The sequence below is a fragment of the Dunckerocampus dactyliophorus genome, chromosome 2 (genome assembly GCF_027744805.1).
Source record: "Dunckerocampus dactyliophorus isolate RoL2022-P2 chromosome 2, RoL_Ddac_1.1, whole genome shotgun sequence".
Taxonomy (NCBI): domain Eukaryota; kingdom Metazoa; phylum Chordata; class Actinopteri; order Syngnathiformes; family Syngnathidae; genus Dunckerocampus; species Dunckerocampus dactyliophorus.
The window spans coordinates 3,669,854-3,679,421 of NC_072820.1; positions in this window are offsets into that span (position 1 = coordinate 3,669,854).

Sequence of the window (9,568 nt, forward strand, 5' to 3'; positions counted from 1 at the left end):
CCTGCGTATCACATAAACAAACCAGAGACTAAAAAAGACTTTCCAGGAGAAGAAAGGCAAACATTGCATGTCAGAATTCACACGAGCGTGCTGCAGAGGTGGCCGCTGGCACGAGTCTCCTGTGAACCGCTGTGGTCACTTAGCCAGCCTGTCAGTCACAAAACAGTCAGGCAGCCATCATGCCAGTCAAACGCAAACATCTCCAGGTGTTTAGAGGGAATTGGCTACAGTGGATGGGCTAAGATTTCAGTGTGTGTTTGAGGAGTCCATCAAATGCACAGTCAGCTGGTTTGGTCAGACAATCCCCCCCCCCACTGACTGAAAAACAGGTTTGACACTGAGGAACAGAAATAACAAAAACAGTATACAGTACCATTTCTTAAGAATTCTGTCATCTTTAAGTCATACACAGCTTGGAACAAAGTCCCGGTTTATTCATCACACACCCACTTACTGGAATTGCAGTGTCATTATATTATTACCCCTTTTGCACACCTCAAGCTTACTTTTTCATGATTGATTCATTTCTTAAGTGTCTGTGTGAACGTACTGTGACGGCTCATTTAACCAAAGTCAAATTCCTTTTTTGTGTAAGCGTACTTGGCCAGTAAGGCTGATTGTGAAAGATGACAAGAACAGAAGAAGAAGAAGAAGAAAGGACTTCTGGTCCTATGCTGAAGTTAAGTGACAGTTCCTTTCCTGTTGCCCGTGCCACCCTTTGTTTGTTCTTACTGATTTTGACATAACCACAAACATGTGAGCGATAATGAGGAATATAGAATACTCCAACACGTTGACATAAACGGACCCATAGAAATGACCCTTTTGGGTCTCAAACTTTGTCAACAAAGTTCGGTCAACCATGTATGTCAACATCATCCATCCATCCATCCATTTTCTATACCGCTTCTCCTATGTCAACATCATAATAAGTAATAATAATATTAGTATTAGTAAGCCTTCCTGGGAAAGTCTATTCCAGAGTGCTGGAGAGAAGAGTATGACCGTTAGTTGAATCTCAGCTAGAGATGTGGTTTTCGTCCCGGTCGCGGAACACTGGACCAGCTCTACACCCCTGCAAGGGTACTGGAAGGTACATGGGAGTTTGCCAAAACGGTCTACATGTGCTTTGTAGACTTGGAAAAGGCCTCACGGTGTCCTGTGTGGGGTTCTCCGGAGGTACGGGGTTGGTGGCGTGCTGCTACGTGCCATTCAGTCCTTGTACGACCGGAGCAGCAGCCCGGTTCGCATTGTCAGCAAGTCAAGCCTGTTCCCGGTGAACATTGACCTCCGCCAAGGCTGCCCTTTGTCACCGATTCTGTTCATCTCTTCTATGAACAGAATTTCTAGGCGCAAGGGGGTCCAGTTTGGGGGCCTGAGGATCTCGTCTCTGCGATTCGCAGACGATGTGGTCCTGATGGCCTCATCAGGCTGTGACCTTCAGCGTTTACTGGGGCGGTTCCAAGCTGAGTGTGAAGCTTCTGGGATGAGACTCAGCGCCTCCAACTCAGAGACCATGGTGGGTGATGAGCTCGGCCACCCGGGAGCGGCCCAGAGTAGAGCCGCTGCTCCTTCACATGGAGAGGAAGCAGTTGAGGTGGCTCGGGCATCTAGTCTGGATGCCTCCTGGTGAGGTGTTCAGGGCATGTCCAAGGTCCAAGGTCCCAGGGCAGACCTAGGACACACTGGAGGGATTGTGTCTCACAGATGGCCTGGGAACGCCTTGGTGTCCTCCTGGTGGAACTGGGAGAACTGGCCATGGGCCGGCAAGTCTTGCCTTCTTTACTGAGACTGCTGCCCCCACCACCCAGATAAGTGGAAGAAAATGGAATGGAGTAGATGGAATAGTACCCCAAGTAATAATATGAGTGTTTTACATGTTTTCCACCAAATACTGTATGAGTAGTACCCACTGACAATGAGTATATATCATTAATGCAATCCAGAAAGTCCAACAAACCCCTAATGTATGCTAACCCAATCATATTTTCCCATAAGTAATGATGCAAATCCAATGAATTCATTACGGACACCCAAAAATGTTAATAGGCAGCAATTATAGTTCAAAATGCATTCTAAAAACATATACCTGACAAATGAAAGGGATAAATGAACAGTTAACATGACTTTTACCAGAGACTTGTGGTGTTAGAGCTAACAGTGACAGAGTAAACCACGGATGATGTCATGATGTCATAGTCGGGCGACAGAGCTGGGCAACAATGGCTTCCAATGGCGGTTTCCATTTGGAGAGCATGCTAACAGGGACGTATGTTACAAACGCAGTGTATTAATAATACGACAAGATGCGTGCCACGACAGAAACAAGGTTCCACTGTCACTAATAGAAAATAGATTGTAGTAATTATTGGAGAACTGATGTCACTGTTGTGAGAAAAGCTTAGATAGAAATTGCAACAAAAAAGTCAATAAAGTAAACAAATAATGACAACTGACAATATGTAACACAATACACGGCGCTTCCAAGGCTTTTCTATGAGCTCCTTTCTATGACGGTACTTTAGGCGAGCCAAGTGCCCTTCTTGGAATTCTGGGCCTCTCGGCAGGACTCAGCCCCCTGACCTTGATTTGTTTGAACGTAGCACAACATAACCTGACATCTTTGAAAAGGGCCCCAAATGAGTTTGCGAGCCACACTACTAAGCAAACCACCGCATACGTCGAATGCGTCAGTAAATCTGCGCCAGGGCCTTCCAAATCCTTGACCTCAAACCCAACGTAACTATATTCTATACTCACGGCATTACCTGACATCCCGTGAGCCTTTAAATGTTGCTAGTTACAGGCCGTGAGCTCTCAAGCCCACAAGATTTCAATGCATTTAAATCTGAGGGGTCTTTTCATAGCATTTGAATAAACAGTCCAAGCTGGTATTTTGCGCAGGTCTAACACACTCCTGCGTTGCCAGTTTTAGCTATAAAACCTTTTTGATTGTGTGTGTCGAAGCAACATAGCAATTATCGGGGGGGGGTTTTGAGATATGTTTGAAATCTGAGCACAGCTGGACACGACCGACACACACCAAGAGGGCATGCGTGTGTGTGTGCACCTCGGAGGTTGAAAGTGTAGTTCTGCATGTGTCTGGCATGTAAGGCGCTTTTCTAAATATGACCGGTACCGCCATTCTCACGCTTTCTAACTGCCTCTTTAGGCGGGTGACTCCTGTGTGGACACACACCACGCATGTGGTATCTGCGGACAAGTATCGTATGTGGAGCATGTGGTTGAACTTCCTCTCTTCAGGCCTCCACCACTCAGATTTGGACAATGTTTTTTTTTTTTTTTTTACATAGTTAGCAGCTGTGTTTTGGTTTGCGAAACATGCTAATCATCTCCCACCGCTGGGTTTTCTGTCAGATGAAATGTGTTATATATATAACAGGTTCACTTGACTTTCTTACGGTGCAAAGCAAATGAGTCCAAGTCATGAAATGTCACTTTCATTATCCAAGGTACATTTGAGATACTGTAATAGTACGCATGTATGTTTTACATATTCTCATAGTGACTTGTTGAACATTTAAGGACCGGTTAAAAGTCAGTTTGTCTGTGCGATTGCCATAAAATGTATGAATTGTCATTTAAATGCAATTTCAATTCAATATTTCCCCCCCCTACAAACATACACTCCTCATCAAAATGTTAAGACCAGTTGAAAAACTGCAGGAATGTACATTTTGCACTGTTGGACTGTTGGAGCTTCAGAATGCAAAAAGAAGTAATAAAAAAGTCATTTATTAAAGTGAAATAGGCTGTTCTTCAGCTTCTTTTACAGGCGGCAAAGTGTTGGTGAAAATGTGGGTTGGATGTGATTTAGTGTCCGGTATTCACACTGTCATGATCTCTTGATATCTTCCTCCCATTGAATGCGGTGGGGTCGTTGCGCTGCGTAAGCAGGGCCTCTCGCGGCGCGCCATTGCTGCTGAGGTTGGATGCAGTAAGACGCTCATTTCAAACTTCTCATGGAACAAAAAAAGTCAAGTGGTAGACCCAAAAATATGAGCCGGAGGATCCCATTGGCTGTCCCGCAGAGACAGGGTGATCCATGGCCCAAATGAAGGTTGTTACTGGTGCTGAGTGCAGTCCAATAACCTTCAGACGCCATCTGCCAGAGAAGGCTTTTAAGACAAAAAAACCTCTTCAAAGGCCTCGTCTCCTTCAAGACCACAACATTCAATTGAACAATGGAGCTTCAGGTTGTGCAGGGGTGTCAAATGGCAACTGGCTATGTGGAGATGTTGCAGGGGGCATCCCTCTTGACTGAAGGCCCTCGTCTGTGTGGTAATGATTGGCTTTTTGATTTGATAGATACTTTATCTCCAAGAGAAAACGGGACAATGCTGCACTTCACAAAGAACTTCTTCCAGAGGAATAAGATCACTCTTTTGGACCATCCTGTGTGTTTTCCGTATCTAAATCCAATGGAGAACATTTGGTGATGGATTTACAAAAATGGACATCAGTTCCAGACCGTGGATGCCTTCTGTGAAGCCATCTTCACCACCTGGAGCACCCCGGCTACTTCGTCCAGCTCCTCTTGGTGGATCCCAGGCCAGTTGAGAGACATAGTGCCCTGAACTCCTCCCCAGGGAGGCGTCCGGGAGGCATCCAGATGCCCGAGCCCCCTCATCTGAATGAGGAGGAGCAGCAGCTCTACTCGTTTCTCCCGGATGACAGTGCTTCTAACCTTATCTCTAAGGGAGAGCCCAGCCACCCTACGGAGAGAAGTCATCTCGGCCGCTTGCACCCGCCACCTTGTCCTTTCGGTCACTCCTCACAGATCACGGCCACAGGTGAGGGTAGGAACGTAGATGGGCCGGTACACCGAGAGCTTTGCCTTTGGGCTCAGCTCCCTCTTCAGCACAACAGACCGATGCACAGTCTGTTTCATTTCACTTCACAAGATAACCGCCTGTCTTTCTGCTTGAATGTGTTCTGCATATTACTAGGAAAATATGATCTAATTGCTTTGGCGGGGGCAGCGTGGTTGTCTCCCAACCTACAAGTCGCTGGTTCGAGCCTCCGTCCTCCTGTTGGGCAAGATATTGAACCCCTAGTTGCTCCTGATCCTGCATCATCAGCAGTATCAAAGTGCTTTGAGTATTCGTGAAGGTAGAAAGCGCTATACCGCTGAAAGTCCACATGATTCTGAATTCAGTCCTTAGAAGGCTGATTATTTGTGGTCTCAACAAATGACCAATGTACTTTCTCATCTGCTGAACACTCTTACCCGTATGGATGCATATTCCTTTTCATAGCTCAAAAGCCTTTTGAGAGCAGCATCTTATGTAGTCATTTGGCTTATGCAATGCGCTATACTTCCCATGTTGTAAAAACACTCGCCCCCACATGCTGATTCAAACGCCAGGTCAAGGACTTGGCAGGTTTCCCCTGAACCACATGCAGGGTGTAGATGCCAGCAGTGTGGCAGAGGGTCAGTGCATCGTGCAGACTCGCTCTCCTTTCCCTCATTGCTCCCATTGCCGCCGTCCTTCCAGAATTACATGAAAATTTTCCACATTTGCTAAAAATAGCTAGCAGAATCCTGGACAAGCTGCCCGGTGCCGCTCTGTCGCTTAACGTACAGTTCTCATATTAATACACTTTATATTCATTCATTCATTTTCTGTTGTCATGTTTATGGGTCACGAGCGAGCTGGAGTCTATCCCAGCTGACTTTGGGGGAGCGGTGGGGGCCACGCTGGACACATTGCAATCGCCACGTTACAAATTGAACATGTGAAACATTCAGTGCTCCAGTTTTGCTCCAATATTGTGCTTTGTGGGTTAGCGGTTGTCATTCATCCTGTTTGATGACACCAGAGGTAGTCCAAAACCTCATGTGTGTTTGTGCGGCTGCCTGGTTTGGGGGGGGAGAGGTCAGTAAACAGGTAGAAATTCTACAAATAGAACCAAGTCACTTAACAAGATGGTCTTGAGGGAGGCCAGCCGGTTCCCAGCGTGCGTCAGCACTGACCTTTTCTGTTTACTGAAGGGATTTTCATTTTACCTTTTTCTAATTTTCACTTTAGCCACATGACTTTTGCCCAACTTGTTGATAGAACATTACTCAAAAAGCTGATTCAAGGCTATTTTGGTGGCGTCTATTAGCTTTGGACAACAAATAGAGAATAATTGGATTGCTGTCAGGCTCAGACTCCATCTGAATGAAGTTGACAACGATGCCATCTCTAGTAGGAATACCCAAATACATCATTTGATGGATTATTCCCTCGTGCTTCTTTTCACAAAGTGCTCGGGAGCCTCCATTCTCAGTAATTCATCTGGCAGTGGCCGTTTGCCAAAGATCTTTTGGCAATCACCTTCCTTGCGTTGCTGCCAACAATAACAACCTCTCCTGTGAGGGAGTCGAACCGTTTCTTCTGCAGCCCACGTGGACCTACAGCACCATCTGCTGGTGTTGCATGCGAGGCCTTGAGGCCGGATTCTCGCCGGGTCTTTCCGGCCAGTGATTCTCAACCTGATAGAAAGTGTGTCCCCTTCCGCGGGAACGCGCACGGCTGCGGAGGGGGCGGAGCTGAGGAAACGTGGATCGCGATCATGCTTTGATTGTTAAAGATTGCTATCGCGAGACATTTCTACCGAAATAAATTGTTTTGATTCTGCACATTACGTGTCGTCCAAGTTAATAGCGTTCCCTGCACTGTATGACAATGTCTTTTATTATCCTTCTCCTAATAATAGTGTAGTTTGGCGATCAGCCTGCTAACTAAACGGAGGCTAAATACTGTGACTGTGTACTAGATTCAAACGCGCTTTATTTCAACATTTTGGATCAATATGTTTCTGATCAGTACAGTAGATGAGCATTTCATCTACAGCATATGAGCATTTTACCACACTGCCAGACTCAGGAAGTTGCTGTCCTCCAGAATGACGTCCTCTGTGTCCAGATGACGACGCATAGCTTGTACCTGCACGCAGTCACATACAGTCTGTATCAGCTTGCATGATGTGGGGCCTCCAGGTGCCGGCCTCACCCTTTGGGCTTACGAGGTGAAATATCCACCCCAAGTCGGGGATGAGGCAGATCCACGGGGACCATGTCAACCCACATCTGCACCTGCCTTTGCATACACAAACATGAGTTAAGGACAAGAACCTACACGCTTCCATACACAGTATCAACCTTCTTAAAAATATTCAGGTTCCTCTGTGATATTCAGTCCCACCTGGTCCATCAAAGGCCGAGCCTCGTTAAACAACGTTCTGGCCTCGATGTGCTCCGGCACCAGCTTGCAATCCACAGCCGGAACCTCTCTCCAACGATGTAGGATCTTCAAGGACAAGTACTCATAGGACTCCACAGGTTCCTCATCTGGGATAACATACGAGGTTTGGTGCTGCGTACCTTCATGCATGAAGAGCATCTTGCCCGGTCCGAAATGAGGGCCGTCCAGACCGCTTTCTCTGCACAGTGTGATCCGGAGCTCTGAGGGCTTCAGGCAGTCTCTCCAGGCGTTGTAACCATCACAGGTGGACACAAGCAGCAGGTGAAGATGGAATGCCATACACGTTGTAACTTCCGACTGGAACTCACTGGCTCTACTCAGTGGGGAGTCGTCCGCAGGTGGCCCGATGTCGGCTGTAGAAGCGGTTCTCCAAGTCAACCGGTGTCTCTCCTATCAGGTCGTCCCCTCACACCATGTCACAGTCATGGCACCAAGAGCAAAGACGGGAAGATTGCCTGCATCTCCTGCTGAGGCCTTCCCTCGGAACAGCTCGTACGTGTTCACCCAGTCATTCAAAGATCCAAACTCGACCTCCAGCTCCTTGTTGTACAGCTGCAGAGTGCAGGGCTAGCCAGGAGTCTCGAATCTGTTAGAAGGCGGTCCTCGCATTGCAACGTTTCGTTATGTACGCACTCCCATAAAAAGGGGCAGATCTACTAAAGGTTTGTGTGTACCGGTAAGAAAAAAAAAAAGACGTGCAACCTTGATAACGTGTGCAAAGCTGATGCACTGTTCGTTTCTCTCACGTGAGCACAATAGCACTGGCACTGCGTGTTTGCGTCCATGAACATGCAGAAGATATACAGATGATCAGAACACACACACACTATTGAGACAAGGAGATGCAAATGTAATCATTTTGCACCTGCAATGTGATGTGATTTAGCAACCCTGAAACCTGTTTGCGGTCGGTGGTTTTGAGTCTATTTTTAGCATGTTTGGAAGGCAGGTGCAAACTGGCACGGCCGCGGTCATTGTGTGCGAATGGCAAACGATGCAGAGACAGAGAATCTTCCGTGTGCTCGTCAACATATTTGTAGGGTGAGAAATAAAATGAGTAGAGACATATCGTCTATCCAGCAATGCCATTTTGGAGCTACTGGAAGGGCTGATTTGGAGCCAGTCACTAATAGGAGCCATGCCATATCTCTATGGCAGGGGTGTCCAAAGTGCTTTTTATTTGGCCCACAGCACACTCTAAAAATAGAAATTAAACAAGACATTTTTTTTTTAAACAGCAAGAATTGAAAAATGAGCAGTGATATTACAAGAATGAAATCCAAACTTCAGGAGAAAGAATTTATCTAACAAGAAAAAGTCAGAATAACATTGTGAGGAAAAATCTTAGCAGCATAAAATTGAAATACTAAAAGAAAAAAGATGTTATTTTTGGAAGATTTATGAGAAACACACCAAAAAAAATTCACATTTTTGGAAAATTAGGTTGGGGAAAAGTCATATTATGGTTAAAAGGTCATAATATTATGGGAATAATGTCATATTACAAAAGGAAAATTTATAAGAAGAAAGTTGAAATCGTTTGAAAATTAAAAAAAAAACCCATCAGAAAGGGAAAAACAGCTGTAATTTTAAGAGCGTAAAGTCAAAATATGAAGAGAAAAAAGGTGCATTCTAACATTTTAAAAAGTTGCAATTCTAGTCCCATGTTTGGTGCTCTCCTGCAAATTCCAAACCTTGAAGGAGACGAGGCCTTTGAAGATGTTTTTTTCTTCTTAAAAGCCTTCCCTGGCAGATGGCGTCTGATGGTTATTGGACTGCACTCAGCACCGGTAACAACCTTCATTTGGGCTGAGGATGGTCCCGTGTCTTGATGGACAGCCAATGGGATCCTCCAGCTCATTTATTTGTGGATCTACCACTTGACTTTTTTGTTCCATGAGCCTCAGGATGTTTGAAGAAGTTTGAAATGACCGTCTTAACTGCGTCCAACCTCAGCAACAATGGCGCGCTGCGAGAGGCCCTGCTTATGCAGCGCAACGACCCCACCGTGTTCAAAGAGAGAAAGCTTTTTTTTTCCCCTCTTTGCCATCACAAGACCATTTTGCCTTTTAAAGGCTTTGCTCTCAAACTTTTGATCAGCTGATGAACCGTCTATTTCATTTTCATGCTTCCTTGCTTGTACACTGCTTACTTGCTAAACATTTGTCTCACTTTTTGCATTTTGAAGCTCAACTTAGAACCTCCTTAAGATCCAACAGCGTAAAATGTACATTCTTGCAATTTTAACACCTTGTTTTTCTACCCAACATCCAAGGAAATGTACATGTTTTTCC